The following is a 17,269-nucleotide window of genomic DNA, read 5'->3' as shown; positions in this document are numbered from 1 at the left end:
ATCTCCAGAGGTCTCGGTCTTTCGTCATAGCCTCTGTGAGGCTCCAAGTACGAAGGTCATGCTTGACCACCTCGTCCCATGTCTTCCCGTGTCTACCTCTAACCTGGATTCCTTCAACAGTTTGGGAGTGGCACTTCTTCACACATCTCTCCTCGTTCATCCTTAGTACATGACCGTACCAATGCAATCGTCTCTCCTGCACACTGCATCCAACATTTCTCTCATGGACACTGACATTACACATCTAGCTTCCTTTCTTTCAAGCCTACGCATGTCCTCTACAGTCACAGCCCACGTTTCACTGCCATGAAGCATGGCAGTTCGCATACATGCATCATACAACGTGCCTTTCACTCTGAGCGAGAGACCCTTTGTCGCCAGTAGGGGGGGGAAGCTTTAAACTTTGCCCAAGCTATCTATACGGATAGCTACTGGGTCAATATTTGGCAGGCTCTCCTCCTCCCACTCGTTCTCCACATTCAGCAGTCTCACGGAGTGGCTTCTCCAAGCCTCTTTCTTTTCAGAATCACAAAAAGCAAGTGCCCCATCATCCATTCGAACACATTTCTCCCCTGTGACATCACAATTTTCTCTCACACACTGTCTTGCAATCCGAAATACCTTAGTTCTTTGGTCCTCACGTCTCTGGACATTGGCAAACATCTTCTTTTCCGCTATGCTCTTGGCTATGTATACCTGCTGCCTAGCCTCCCTTCTGGTTACCTGGTACCGTTCCCAGCTACCTCCATCCTTCCAGGCTTTTCAGGCCTGTTTCTTTGCCCTGATGGCCTTGTCTACTGTACTATTCCACCACCACGTAACTCTAGCTCTGGAAGGGACTTTGCACCAGCCAGAGACTTGGTCTGTGGCACTCAGCAAGCTGTCCCATAGGAATTTCCAGCTACCTTCTATGTCCGATGTCTGTAGTTCCTCCTCCCTCTTCTCAAATTTCTTGATGAGGATGTCCCTAAATCTGTGACCATGTGAAGGGTTCTTTAGCTTCCAAATCCTTCTTTTTTGGATTGGTTTGCTTCTTGGTATCCTTCTGGCCTCAAGCGTAAAGTCACTAATGACTAGCCTATGCTGGGGGGTACATTCTTCACCTGGGAGGGTCTTTGCATTTAAGAGCAACCCTGCGTCCCGCTGTCTGGTGAGGATGAAATCAATCTGGCTAGAAGAGTCACCTGATTGATAGGTTATCAGGTGGCTGTCTGGCTTCCTGAAGTTAGTGTTGCAGATTAGAAGGTTACATGCATCACAGAATTCCAGTAGCCTGGTTCCCTCATCGTTTTGAGTGCCAATACCATGGCTACCGTGTACCTCAGTGAAGATACCTGCTTCCCGCCGACATGCCCATTAAAACTTCCAGCCACGAAGATGTGGTCATTGCCACTCGTCTTTGAGGTAGCCTGTAGAAGGGTGTCATAAAAGTGGTCCTTTTGATCATTTGGTAGCCCCGCATGTGGGGCATAAGCATAGATGATAGCAGTTGGGTTATTCTGCATTACTAGCCTAAGCTTAAGCACTCTATTGCAGACCCTAACAACCTCTATAACCTTATATATATGTATAGTTGTGCATGTTTGTATAAATGACATATATGTATATTTGTGTGTGTGTGTGTGTGTGTGTGTGTGTGTGTAGACAGATGGATAGATAGATTGATTGACAGACAGAGAGCCAGGCGGATAAATGCATACATACATATGTATATAAATATGTATGTTTGTATGCAAGTAAATACACACATACACACACACACACACATATATATACATACACAATATTTGTTACCCTCACTTTCTGATTCTTGATTTTACTCAACTTCATATTTTTTGTCGTTCATTCGTTGAATCATAACTCAATCTCTGAAATATTTGTCCTGTAAGTAACAGCAATTCTAAATGCTGAAATGGCAACTTATCTTAAACCTAACTGACTAACAACCATTGATCGAAGTGCCCCAGCATGACTACAGTTCAGTGTCTGTAATCAGTATAATCAGTAAAATAATAAACAGACTAATCAATACCATTCAGCTGGTCATCTATACATTCCAAACAGCAGTGTCCCACCAATAGCCACAGTCCATCTTGGAGACAAAGAAATCTCCACATTTAGCATATAGTATTTTACAGCCCTCAGATAGCAGTGAAACTTGAGAATGCAAGCAGGTTGCTATTTGGTAAATGGATATTCCTACTTCACCAAAGTTAAATTGCAAGCTGCTTCTATTCTTAAGTTTGGCTTCTGTCGCAGAGCTGCACAATGCTAAATGTATGAGTTTCTTTGTGTAGAATTTGGACTGCAGCTGTAGGTGGAACATTGCTGTTTAGAAGACATAGAAGAAGACCAGAAGAATTGCATTGATTACATCTCGTTGCTATTTTGCTGGTTATAAACACTAGAGTGTGGCCATGCTGGGGCATGTGTCTCAATGGGTTAGTCAATTAGTTTTAAGATAACTTGCCATTTCAGCATTTAAAGTTACTACTACCAACACAACACAGTATAAGTATTTCAGAGATTGAGGAATGAGTGATAAAAAATATTTAGTCAAGTAAAATTAAGAATCAAGAAGAGTGGAAAAGAGAAAGTATATGTATGAGCATACATACATATATATACATATACATGTATATCATCATCATCATCATTATCGTTTAACGTCTGTTTTCTGCACTAGCATGGGTTGGACAGTTTGACCGGGGTCTGGGAAGCCAGGGGCTGCACCAGGCTCCAGTCTGATCAGGCAGAGTTTCTACAGCTGGATGCCCTTCCTAACGCCAACCACTCCGCGAGTGTAGTGGGTGCTTTTTACGTGCCACCTGCACAGGTGCCAGGGGGGTCCGGCATCGGTTGGAGCTTTTAACGTGCCACCGGCACGGAAGCCAGCCAAGGTCGCGCTGGCAACGGCCACGTTCAGATGGTGCTTTTCATGTTCCACCGGCACTGGAGCCAGTCGAGGCAGCGCTGGGATCGGCCACATTTGGACGGTGCTTGTTATGTACTACCGGCAAAGAAGCCAGTCAAGGCGGCACTGGCATCGGCCACGTTCGGATGGTGCTTTTTATGTGCCACCGGCACAGGTATCACATCTACTATTTCCATTGATATTTATTTCGATGTTCATGTTCATATACTTGACTCAACAGGTCTCCTCAAGCACAGCGCAATGTTCTGGAATCCAGGATACTTTGAATGGGCAGGGGCTATGCGGAGCTGGTGGAGGAAGCAGTCCGGGTCTTTGCAGTCACAGCATATCTCCAGAGATCTCGATCCTTCGCCATTGCCTCAGTGAGGCCCAACGCTCTGAGGTTATGCTTGACTACCTCATCCCATGTCTTCCTGGGTCTACCTCTCCCCCTGATACCTTCAACTGTTTGGGAGTGGCACTTCTTCACACATCTCTCCTCATCCATCCGCAGTACATGACCATACCATCGCTCTTGCACACCACATCTGATGCTTCTTATATCCAGCATTTCTCTCAGGGTGCTTACACTCTGTCGTGCATGCACACTGACATTACACATCCAGTGGATCCTGCTAGCTTCATTTCTTTCAAGTCTACGCATGTCCTCTGCAGTCACAGCCCATGTTTCACTATGGTGAAGCATGGCGGTTCGCATACATGCATCATACAATCTACCTTTCACTCTGAGTGAGAGACCCTTTGTCGCCAGTAGGGGTAGGAGCTTTCTGAACTTTGCCCAGGCTATTCGTATTCTAGTGGTGACACTCTCTGAGCATCCACCTCCACTATGAACTACTTCTAGTTTCTCCCCCTGGAGTGTGATGGAATCTGTATATGTGTTTGTAAATGTGTATCTCTCTTTCCCCCCCCCTCTCTCTCAATATTTATATATATTACTCTTTACTCTTTTACTCTTTTACTTGTTTCAGTCATTTGACTGTGGCCATGCTGGAGCACCGCCTTTAACCGAGCAACTCGACCCCGGGACTTATTTTTTTTTGTAAGCCCAGTACTTATTCTATCGGTCTCTTTTGCTGAACCGCTAAGTAATGGGGACATAAACACACCAGCATCGGTTGTCAAGCAATGCTAGGGGGACAAACACAGACGCACAAACACACACACGCATATATATATATACATATATACGACGGGCTTCTTTCAGTTTCCATCTACCAAATCAACTCACAAGGCTTTGGTGGGCCCGAGACTATAGTAGAAGACTCTTGCCCAAGGTGCCACACAGTGGGACTGAACCCGGAACCATGTGGTTGGTAAACAAGCTACTTACCACACAGCCACTCCTGCGCCTATATATATATATATATATATATATTATATATATATATATATATAATATATATATATATATATATATATATATATTTATATATATATATATATATATATATATATATATATATATATATATTTATATATATATATATATAAAATTAAATAATAAGTGTAGAAATTAATATTATTAAATAATACCAATTTGAACCAGTGGTCAGCATACATAAAAAAAACGTCCGAGGACTGTAAATTATATTTAAATATAATTAAGGGGAGAGACCACTAAGTGGATTCCTTTCAAGCTAAAAATAGACTTCAAACCATCCTACCACAAAAAATGTATTTTCAAATTAGCAAGACACTAGATGTTTACGAGCCACTTAATTCCATATCTTAAGGTTTCACCATAAACAACTCAATTATTGTGTGTGGCTCCACAGTGATTTCGGTGCTAAGACATAACAATGGAACTAGACACCACCCATCTCCATGAGAGGATACGCATGTATAGAGTTCCACTATTATGCATTGTAACTTCAATTGAAAAGTCCTCATATTAGCCCACCCAGCCAGAGAATAAATGCAGTGAATCAACTGGACACAGATATTTAAAATAAATAATAAAGGAACTGATTCTACTGAGAAGCCACAGACAATAATCAAATTGTTTTTGGCAAAACCTTAAGGAATGGAATTAAGGGCTATGTTTATTTCATTTCATTTGTCTAGATTGTAAACATCTGGCGTCTTGCTAATTTGAGAACACATTTTTCGTGGTAGGATGGTTTGGTGTCTATTTTTAGCATACAAGGAATCCACTTAGTGGTCTCTCCTCTTATTTATATAAACATATATATATAGAATGGTTGTATACTGTCAATCTAACAAGAACGTGACAGTAGGGGGTACACGACCGCTGTATAGCCCTAGGAAGCATCGAACGCCTCCTGATAGCTTTGACACATTTTTTCCCTGTGTCCTATATAATGATAAATCTCCGAGCGAGTTATAAACAGTAGCGGTAACACATCGTGAGGCATATTTGCCATTTGAATATGGCTAACCTCTAAGGGTGGATGCTACTGTAGTTTGTAGCCCTCCAGCTGGCTATAGACACACTATCTGTGCCCTATCAGTATTTGTGAAGGGTGACTTCCCTTCACAAATACTGATAGGGCACAGATAGTGTGTCTATAGCCAGCTGGAGGGCTACAAACTACAGTAGCATCCACCCTTAGAGGTTAGCCATATTCAAATGGCAAATATGCATCACTATATATATATATATGTATTTACCACACATGAAAAGCAGCCAGCACACTTTGTTAAATCGTTGGTGTTAAGAACCTTGCTGCAACAGGCAACTGGATTCTGGACAGCTGCCAGTTGGCCAGCTCCATGTCAAACCATGCAACGCATGGCAGTATGGAAAGTGGACATTAAACATTGATGATTATGTTGATGATGATGATGGTGATATGTATAGCTAGACAGACAGACAGACAGACAGATAGACAGATAGACAGATAGATAGATAGATAGTTTTCTCCAAGGATGGAAAGAATAGAATAGGTTAAACACAGACTGCAGTCGTTCCACAGGAAAGCCAGTTTGAAATATACAGAGAACCAGGTTGGCTAATCTTCAGGTTCTGTCACCTAAAGTTATTTGCATTGTCACACGGAGATGAACACACACACACACACATACACACACACACACACACACACACACACACACACACATATGAGTGTGTGTATTTGTGTATGTATGTCTAGACAAAGTATGTCAACTGTGTTGTCTCTGTAGCTAAGACATGTGTGGTTGCTCCGTTGCTCCATTGACCTAGCAGTACATCAAACTCTTTTTTCGTTCCTGTCAATAGTTAGTGTTTCTCAATCTTATTCCTTGGATATTCTTTAAAGTCACACCCAGGATCATCTACTTTGACCACTGGGTACTTAATAGATATTTAAATAAAAGCAAATATATTTTGTAATTAAATAGATTTTGAGTGCTAGATAATATGTTTGTTATAGGATTATTGTTCAGTAACGAAATACTCAATGAGTTTTATATTTATTACATTTTTTACTTGACATTGCTCACTAAGCAAATAAGAAAAATAAACGTTTTTAATGTTAAAAGAACATTTTTCAAATTAAAGGTCAACTTTTGATGGCAGTTCTTCTGTTTGATCTGCAGACACACTTTTTTGAATGGACTCTTTTAAGAATTATTTATTGTCATTTCGTATTGCAATAATCTCTGTCTTGTACATGATCTTTTCACTTTGAATATGTATTTCGATATAACTTGATGCTCAGTGACACATAGATTGTACTCAAAATTACAAAGAATCCTGTTCTTGCATGACTAAACTGCAGACTATGACATTGTTAATTGTTCCATTTCCATCATTGCCTTCATCAGAACAAGATGCTTAACATGGTTAATCTTGATTTTCAAGATTAACCATATTGTTGCTAATACCCTGGAAACTTTGTATAAATCCCAATATTTCGGTTAACGAAATCCGATCCTAATTAATTTTTATCTTCAACACTTTTGGAATGGATTTACTAAAGAGCTTGTTGGTGCTGTTCTTGGTATTTCTAGTGTGTTTTACCAAACATTAAACCATGGAAATTTTCTCTATGTTCACCTTCAGAAATTCTGTCATGGAACATAAAAATTGATAAAATTTTTCAATATAGTCTTGAAGGAATAACAGGTTTACCAAAAGTTCATATAATATTAAGTACAAAGAGCACATCTACCATTACATGCACTTTTAGATGTAAATTGGCAGAGAATGTTAAAGATAGGAAATTCACTGTTGATTAAATTGCTTTATAAAAATGGATTTTATGTTGATATTTGAAATTCATGGTAATTCCATTATTTATTGGTTTTATGAGAGAAATGATTTTGTGTGTAAAATAAGAAGGAAAATATTTCCATGATCTGAAATTGTGTGAGGATTGGGCTTCCATTAAGAAAAGGTCAAAACCATTTTGTGTCTAAAGATGCAGCCGTTTTGTATAAATGAAGTCAAACTGCAACCACAAATTCATAAGTAAAAGAATTTGAAAAGATTCTTTATCTATTCGTGCAAATCTTAAGACAGACAGGAAATGATATTATTCCTTTCAAGACCATACAATGATGGAGCTTACCAAACACTAAAAGTTCGTCTTGTGTTCACCAGAGGTAACTGTGCATCTTTTTATTCTGCATCAACCATTCACACTTGCTTCATTAGAACTTGCCAATGTCTTCCTCGGTAAACATCTGATAAAAGCCAGTTCGTTTCATTGGTGCTTTATATTTGATCAATCAGAACATGTCATGTCCTTAATGTTTCTTAAATCCAATCTACCAACCGACCGAGAAAACAACTGAAGCCACTAAAACCCTTTTTGCATCAAAATATTTATCTTTGACTGAAATCAAAGCCCCACATACAGCTATGTCAGCCAATCACTTCAATAAATCCCATTCTTGCAATATTTAATCTCAGTTTTCACATTTTGTTTTCTGCAGATTCCACCTCTTTGGTTTTGTTCCAATTAGAATTAGAACAACCAATAGTATCTTTGAATTATTGTTTTCTTCGTTGCATGTTCTGTAAAGTCAATGATCCAAATTGAATTATTCTTTAGTTACTACCAAATCTGTAGTAAAGTTCTAAAGTATGAAAACTCAAGCACAAAAATAAGAAGTCTGAGACGATGCATCAAGTTCTTTCTACATATATGTTTTGCATTTAAACAAATCCATCTTTGAGAAAACACAAAGAGGCTATAGACTTAAAGCAAGCAAAGTTTTATTTGAAATTAAAACACAATCAAAACATTTTAAGGTAAGATCACAAATATATATATAATGTATTTGAAATTAAAATCCAATAAAATCATAAGTGTTACACAATTATTGCACATTTGGATTTAAAACAGAAATAAAGTTTTCATTGTTGCAAAGTTATCTATTATTTTATGGCAATCCACCTCAGAAGTCAATTATATTGAAATGGAGAGCAAAGCTAGACCAGATTATCTATCATGACACTTTGTAGAAATAATGTACAACTTTATTCACAAGGAGCAGGGAGAAAGTTCCATTTCTACTACAACAGACATCCTTTCTTGCTAAAGGGAAAAAATACACATCCATTCCCTGATAGTTTGGACACCAAAATACACACACACACACACATACACTTGAATATAACAATATACATGCTCTTTACACTTTCTAAAATGAATATGCACATATGTGTGTGTATGTGTGTGTGTGTGTGTGTGTGTGTGTGTGTGTGTGTGTGTGTGTGTGTGTGTGTGTGTGTGTGTGTGTGTGTGTGTGTGTGTGTGTGTGTGTGTGTGTGTGTGTGTGTGTGTGTGTGTGTGTGTGTGATAGACTACATATGTCTCCAGGATTTCCAGAAAGAAAACTATTTTGAATTTTCGTTTGGAATTGCTAAATATTCCAAGCGTATAAAATGCTTCTCTGTTTATAGAAATCATCCAAACAATTGTTAAAGAAGATTTTGCTTCATTTTTAATTATTCTACAAAACTAATCATTAATTAAAACAAATACTAATTACAGGAGAATAATGGAAGAGAACTGCTCCTATATAACAGTTCATGCATCACATACTTAATGAATTAATCTCCCAAAATGACGAGATACAACCAGAAAATATATTTGCAAGAAAAGTTCATACACTAATCCTAATTTATTTCATGTCAGCTCCCCCTCTCTCGCTCTCTCTCTCTCTCCCTCTCTCTCGCTCTCTCTATCTCTCTCTCTATCTCTATATCTCTGTCTCGCTCTCTCTCATGCTCTCTCTCTCTCACTCTCTCTCTTACTCTCTCTCTCGCTCTCTCTCTTTCTCTCGCTCTCTCTCTCTCTCGCTCTCTCTCTCTCTCGCTCTCTTGCTCTCTCTCTCTCTTGCTCTCTCTCTCTCTTGCTCTCTCTATCTCTCTCTCGATCTCTCGCTCTCTTTCTCTCGTGCTCTCTCTCTCTCACTCTCTCTCTTGCTCTCTTGTTCTCTCTCTCTCTTGCTCTCTCTCTCTCATTCTCTCTCGCTCTCTCTCTTTCTCTCCCTCCCTCTTTCTCTTCTCACATGTATTTGTATCTTTCTATGCTACATGAATTCTCCTAATTAGAAAAAGCATATGACACACTCGGTTGCAAGCTTTAGGCTAAATGCCTTCCGCCACAACTACTAATGTGGCCGTTTATGGCACACACACACACACATATTATTAATTAACTACGGACTATTACACTAATTAAATGACACCTGCTAATACATGTGAAGCTTCTTCAACTCTGTTGACAGTTTTTCTTTTCTTCATATTTCCCAGGTGTGGCCATTCCTTGTAATGATGGTTTTCATAGGTAAATAACTGCGACTCCATTTAATTAACTTGGCTCTCAATCAGCATTGTCTCATATTCTTGATTTATTATACTTTAGCTCTTGTCATTGATTTAATAAGTAAACTTAAAGTCTATTACTCAAAGCAAAATGGTAAAGTTTATATTGAAGAGAGGAAAGGAAGCTGTTCTGCAGCAAGAATAATCAAATAACGAGCAGAATATCAGAAGTGATCTTGAATAAATAGATTTAATTTGCAAAAGTTTCTTGGATAAATTTCTAGGACTAATTGTGAGCGTGATTATCTTTCAGGGATTATCAGGATAAATACCGAATTCTATGATGATATAAATAACTTTGTTTATTGGTAATTACCAGGACAAAGTGTATTACTATTGGAATAATATATGGTCGTTGTTTTGTTGCGAGACATAAATTCTTGGGTGAAATAAACAAATTTAATTGGAGTGAAAAATGTAAAAAAAACCATTTCACTGAACAGGTTTGGCAACAATAAGTATCTTCAGGTAAGTTTTTCCTGTCACTTTTTTATATCTTTGATGTTTTATCTCCATCTTTCCTAGTATTCTTCAAGACATTTTACTTCCCATGTTTTTTTTTTTTTGTTACTGTGTATGGTGGAGGTGTATAATATTTTATGAATCATTTCTGTTTTCGATTTTAAATAAAACCAAAAATGATATCAATCAGATAAAATATTTCAACTCAAAATTTCTTTCTTATATATATATTTTTTTCCTTAAATAAAAATACAAAAAAAAATGTTTGAAACATTTCTTAAAAGCTGTGATAAATTTTCTCAACGTTTTCACAACAAACTAAAAAAAACAAAAAACAAACTTGTTTCAGTTTTTATTTTGGAACTTGTGGAATTCTTGAAATGTCCGACTGCTGATTGAAGAATCAAATATTCCATTTCATTTATTCATGTTATTCCATGTTGTTGGTAAATCTATTTAACACTCCACCATCCCTTCTATGAAGTCAATGTTTTTTATAACCAAGGAAACGTTTGTGGTTTTGAACTGAAGCCAAACAAAGACACGATGCATCTGACAATGGTTCCTACCAACAACAAGGGATTAGACTGTCTGATATTTCCAGCAGATCAGGTAGCAAATATGTTACTTTGATGAGCTGCATGTTGTGTAGTGGCTTTCATCCATAATCATAAACTTGTACATTTCAGTTACGAAAGCTTTAGCTCTTCTGTATTATATATTCTGAAAGTTGAATCACCCATGTGATGCCACTTAGCACTACATATACCTATTTCTTTATTACCCACAAGGGGCTAAACACAGAGGAGACAAACAAGGACAGACATAGGTATTAAGTCGATTACATCGACCCCAGTGCGTAACTGGTACTTAATTTATCGACCCCGAAAGGATGAAAGGCAAAGTCGACCTCGGCGGAATTTGAACTCACAACGTAACGGCAGACGAAATACCACGAAGCATTTTGCCCAGCATGCTAACGTTTCTGCCAGCTTGCCACCTTTAGCACTACATATACCATCAACTCCCTCCTCCTTCTTGTCATTGTCATCGTCGTCGTCATCATCATCATCATCGTTGTCATCATCATCGTCATTATCATCATCGTCATCATCATCATCTATATGTCTACATCCACCTTCAATGCTGGTTTAAGCTAGCATGATCACTATGGTCTCAGTCAACTTTTATTCAGTGTTCCTCTTCCCCTCCATGGGCCCAATCTCTCACACTTCACTTGTCGGTTCCATTTTCGACTTGCTTTCTATGACTGAATGACCTTTCTAACACCAAACACTTTACATAGTGTATTAAGTGCATATTTATTGTGGCACCGGCACCAGAAAGGGCCATTAACCATCAGCAACACTGAAGGTCCCCTCTTCTTTTCCACTTTATCTCTACACATCATAGAAGTGAAATAGGATTGATATCTGTTTAGGTGTTAAATCTAATTTTGTCAGGCAAATATATTCTAATCCAACTAAAATCAAAGAACCTCTAAGTCTAGAGCAAGGGTTCCCAGCCCTTTTATTTAAATGAGTTTTCCAAAGAGCCCCTTTTAATATGCTTGGCAAATGAAATAAGTATAAAAATGTACATTATCCATTTAATTAAAAAATTCTATATGTGGCTGAAGATCATATATTTCGACATTTTAAAACTGATGTAATACTGAGATGCTTAAAACATCTGGTGGTGTGGGCTATGGCCTAGTCAACCACATTGTAAACCAGGTAGTTCATAATGGAGTCATACCCAATGACTCCCTTATCTGGTGGGCAATGTGGAAACTGGAGATTGACGAATGGTTAATAAGGGCTGTACAGGCCCTATACAGAGAGGCTGTCAGCAAGGTTAGGATTGGCAATGAGTATAGTGAAGAATTCCGGGTAGAAGTAGGAGTCCACCAAGGTTCAGCACTCAGTCCCCTTTTATTCATCATAGTACTCCAGACAATAACAGAGGAATTCAAGACCGGTTGCCCCTGGGAGCTCCTCTATGCTGATGACCTGGCCCTCATACCAGAATGACTACCGGAAGTAGAAAATAAATTTCGAGTGTGGAAGCAAGGTTTAGAATCAAAAGGCCTTAGAGTAAATGTAGCAAAGACCAAAGTTATAGTAAGCAGAAAGGCGAACTCATCACACACATCCTCAGGCAGGTGGCCCTGCTCGATCTGTAGGAAACATGTAGGTAGAAACTCCATAAGATGTACCCAGTGTAAGCTATGGACACATAAGAGGTGCAGCAACATCAAAGGAAAATTAACTGATAAGATAGCTTTCATGTGCGGCAGATACACAGGGGCAATAGACACCACAGATACTCAGAAAACAGATTCCATCTCACTCCAGGGGAAGAAACTAGAAGTTGTTGATAGTTTCCGCTAGTAGTGGAGGTGGATGCTCAGAGAGTGTCACCACTAGAATACGAATAGCCTGGGCAAAGTTTAGAAAGTTCCTACCCCTACTGGTGAAAAAGGGTCTCTCGCTCAGAGTGAAAGGTAGATTGTACGATGCATGTGTGCGAACCGCCATGCTTCACGGTAGTGAAACATGGGCCATGACTGCAGAGGACATGCATAGACTTGAAAGAAATGAAGCTAGCAGGATCCACTGGATGTGTAATGTCAGTGTGCACACACGACAAAGTGTAAGCGCCCTGTGAGAAATGCTGGACATAAGAAGCATCAGATGTGGTGTGCAAGAGAGACGTTTGTGCTGGTATGGTCATGTACTGCGGATGGATGAGGAGAGATGTGTGAAGAAGTGCCATTCCCAAACAGTTGCAGGTATCAGGTGGAGAAGTAGACCCAGGAAGACATGGGATGAGGTAGTCAAACATGACCTCAGAACATTGGGCCTCACAGAGGCAATGATGGAAGACCGAGATCTCTGGAGATATGCTGTGACTGCAAAGACCCGGGCTGCTTCCTCCAACAGTTTTGTATAGCCCCAGCCCATCGAAAGTACCTTGGATTGCAGAACGACCTGCTGTGCTTACCTTGAATCGTAAGGTGACCTGCTGTGCTTGAGGAGACCTATTGAGTCAAGTACATCAACATCAGAATAAATATCAAATGGAAACTAGTTGCGATACCTGTGCCGTTGGCACATGAAAAGCACCATCCGAACATGGCTGATGCCAGCGCCGCCTTGACTGGCTTCTGTGTCGCTGGCATGTAAAAAGCACCAACCGATCATGACCGCTGCCAGCCTCCCCTGGCACATAAAAAGCACCCACTACACTCATGGAGCAGTTGGTGTTAGGAAGGGCATCCAGCTATAGAAACACTGCCAGATCAGACTGGAGCCTGGTGCAGCCTCCTAGCTTCCCAGACCCCAGTCGAACCGTCCAACCCGTGCTAGCATGGAAAACAGACGTTAAACAATGATGATGATGATGATGTAATACTTACAGTGTTTAATAAAATGAAGTAGCATGAAACGATTGTACTACACTACCTTGGATATCCTTGTTGCTTATTTTGATTATGTATATATATGTAAATATATATGAAATTTTGAATTTAGTGCCTGGACCCCAGTACTACCTTTGCAGACCACCAGGGGTCTATGAATTCCAGGGTAGGAACCACTGGCCTAGAAAGAAAAGGCAAACAAGAGAAAGAGAGAGAGGGGAAAGAAAGGGGGAAAGAGGGGTGTCTATTATAATTGCAACTCTGCTAAAGGAACCCAAGGGGCAGGAAGAGGTGTCAGACTGGGAGACAGCTTCAGTCTACCCCTCGTAGGGCGTCAGTGGGATGCAAACGCCAAGCACAAAAAGCTGGAACAAATAATACAAAGTAGCAATGGAACATTCTAGCAATTCTATACTAGACTGGTAAATTATTTATCAACCCCAAGGAGGATGAATCATAAAATTGACATGGGTAAGATTTGAGTCCAGAATCTAAGAGAGAGTGTTTTGTCTAACACTCTACTGGCTCTACCATTTTGCCAGATCTGATATCAAAGCACCAATAATCAAATAATATTATCTATATGGTGTAAGGTGTGATTGTATGGTTAAGAAGTTTGCTTTCCAATCATACAGTTTTGGGTTCAATCTCACAACACAGCACCATGGATAATTTCTTTTCTATTGTATTCCTGGGGCAGAAAAAAGCCTTGTGAATGGGTTTAGTAGATGGAAAGAGTAAAAAGCCTATTGAGTGCATGTGTGTGTGTGTGTGAGTGTGTGTGTGTGAATGTGTGTGAGTATGTGTGTGTGTGTGAGTGTGTGTGTGAATGTCACCCTGCCATTGTCTTGCCATCATGCTATGGCTGTGAACAAACGTCCATATCATACAAGGGCTGTCATTCACTTCCAATCTTCCATGAATAACATGTCTCATCATGGAGAAAATAACACCTTGTTCAGAAACAGGTGAAGGAAAAGACCACCTCAGCAAGTTGCATCTGATCCATGCAAGGTGCTTGTTGAAATGATGATAATGATGAAGATGATGATGATGGGGACAAGGAGGAGAAGTAGGAGGAGGGTAGTGGTGGTGGTAATGTTTGTGGTGGCGGTGATGATGATGATGATGATGATGATGGTGGTATATTTCCTGCTCTCCATCAATCCTACAGGATTTGTTTCAAAATTCTAGTTCTGTGTGATTTCTTTCCATGCCACCCACCTAATAAACTACAATTATTTACGAATTTACAAATCTCCACTGCCCTCTCACCCCTCTCTTGCCCATCCCCACTCTCTCTCTCTCTCTCTCTCTCTCTCTCTCTCTTTCCCTCTCTCCCTCCCTCTCATTCTCACTCAGTTCTTTTTTCTTCTCTTCACTGAAGGACAGTTGAGATTTCCTTTATAGAACTGGAATTGGTGGAAAACCAGGTGCTTGAAACACATTACACTTTTCAATATTTGGAACAGTTGCCAAATGAAGCCACTGACACAAAGAGATAGCCGAGCCATTGCCAAATTTGGAGCAGTTGGCATTGTTACCAAAAACATAACATATTACCGCCAGTGAATTACCATAATCATTCCAAGGAAAATAAATTATATTTATTCCAAGTTAAGACAAATAAATTTCAGTGTTAAATTAGGTGAGATGCTGATGATAGTGTTAATTATTACGTTGATTAAGAGAGGAAAGTCAGTGGTGGTAGTGAAGAAGATGATGATGATGATGAACAAGAAGAAGATGATGATGATGATGATGACGACAACGACGACGATGATGATGAAGATGATGATAATGACGATGATGATGAAGATGATGATGATGATGATGATGATGATGATGATGTGATGATGATGATGGTGGTATATTTCCTGCTCTCCATCAATCCTACAGGATTTGTTTCAAAATTCTAGTTCTGTGTGATTTCTTTCCATGCCACCCACCTAATAAACTACAATTATTTACGAATTTACAAATCTCCACTGCCCTCTCACCCCTCTCTTGCCCATCCCCACTCTCTCTCTCTCTCTCTCTCTCTCTCTCTCTTTCCCTCTCTCCCTCCCTCTCATTCTCACTCAGTTCTTTTTTCTTCTCTTCACTGAAGGACAGTTGAGATTCCTTTATAGAACTGGAATTGGTGGAAAACCAGGTGCTTGAAACACATTACACTTTTCAATATTTGGAACAGTTGCCAAATGAAGCCACTGACACAAAGAGATAGCCGAGCCATTGCCAAATTTGGAGCAGTTGGCATTGTTACCAAAAACATAACATATTACCGCCAGTGAATTACCATAATCATTCCAAGGAAAATAAATTATATTTATTCCAAGTTAAGACAAATAAATTTCAGTGTTAAATTAGGTGAGATGCTGATGATAGTGTTAATTATTACGTTGATTAAGAGAGGAAAGTCAGTGGTGGTAGTGAAGAAGATGATGATGATGATGAACAAGAAGAAGATGATGATGATGATGATGACGACAACGACGACGATGATGATGAAGATGATGATAATGACGATGATGATGAAGATGATGATGATGATGATGATGATGATGATGATGATGATGATGATGATGATGATGGCAGTGCTGACAATCTAGCTTCTACGTTGTAACCTACAGCCCTGTAACAGACTTGCCACCAACAGAGTGAAATGCTGATGGGAGGGGCATCCAGGAGACAAAGACAACAGCCAAACAAGAGCCTCTTCGGGGAACCAGGGAAATTGATGCTTGAAGATTACTGAAGGATGCTGCAGAGGTTATGACCAGATGAGAGAAGATAATGAAGAAACAGAGAGAAAAAATCGGATGAGAACCCTGCTGGAGGACATAGATAAGTGTTTGTCAAAGTGAGGGTCATAAGAAAATTCAAGGGTTCTGCAAAGGAAGGTTTCTGTTAGTAAAATTAAATAAATATTTATTTTATGAAAGAATGGTATTCATTATTATAATGTTTCATGTTATTTAAAAAAATTTTTCTTTAAGGAATAAATTCTTTCTTTGAAACAGGTTTTTCGTTTTTCAGTTTTGATATTGGAATCAAGGAATGTAGTGGTCTGGCAGAGCTATTCACACATTTTCATGTTCTGAGTGAAAATTCTGCCAAGGTTGACTTTTCCTTTCATCTTTCTGGGGTCAATAAAATAAGTACCAGTTATGTACTGGGGTCAATGTAATCAACTTACTGCCTCCCCTGAAAATGCTGGCCTTGTGCCAAAATTTGAAACCAAAATTAGAATTAAGGTAGCAGAGAGTTGTGTCTGAAATATAGTAAATATAGATGTTGAGATCTTGGCGAAAATTGTGGTTCCACACCAAAATAAGTGAGTGTGAAAACAACTGATGTAAAGAAGAGTTAGGAGTAAAGATTACTTGCCAACATAACATGGCAGTCCTGGTTTAGGACGAATGTTGCTGTAATTTAGCCCCAGGAGACATCCTCTCCATCTGGCTATACAACACGATCTGTGTCCTTATATTTTCAAACAAGGCAATCTCGCACCCCCACTCAGCTCAAAACAATATCTGTGTATCTCGATTTCCGGGTTATTTCCCTTCATCAGCACAGAATAAATGTTTAGCTAGAGGTGGCGCTGCCAAATTCCCATTCGAAATATATAGTTTTCCCTTGTTCGAAAATGTAAGGACAC

The sequence above is a fragment of the Octopus sinensis genome, linkage group LG17 (assembly GCF_006345805.1).
Source record: "Octopus sinensis linkage group LG17, ASM634580v1, whole genome shotgun sequence".
NCBI classification, from domain to species: domain Eukaryota; kingdom Metazoa; phylum Mollusca; class Cephalopoda; order Octopoda; family Octopodidae; genus Octopus; species Octopus sinensis.
Note: the sequence above shows the minus strand (reverse complement) of the source record.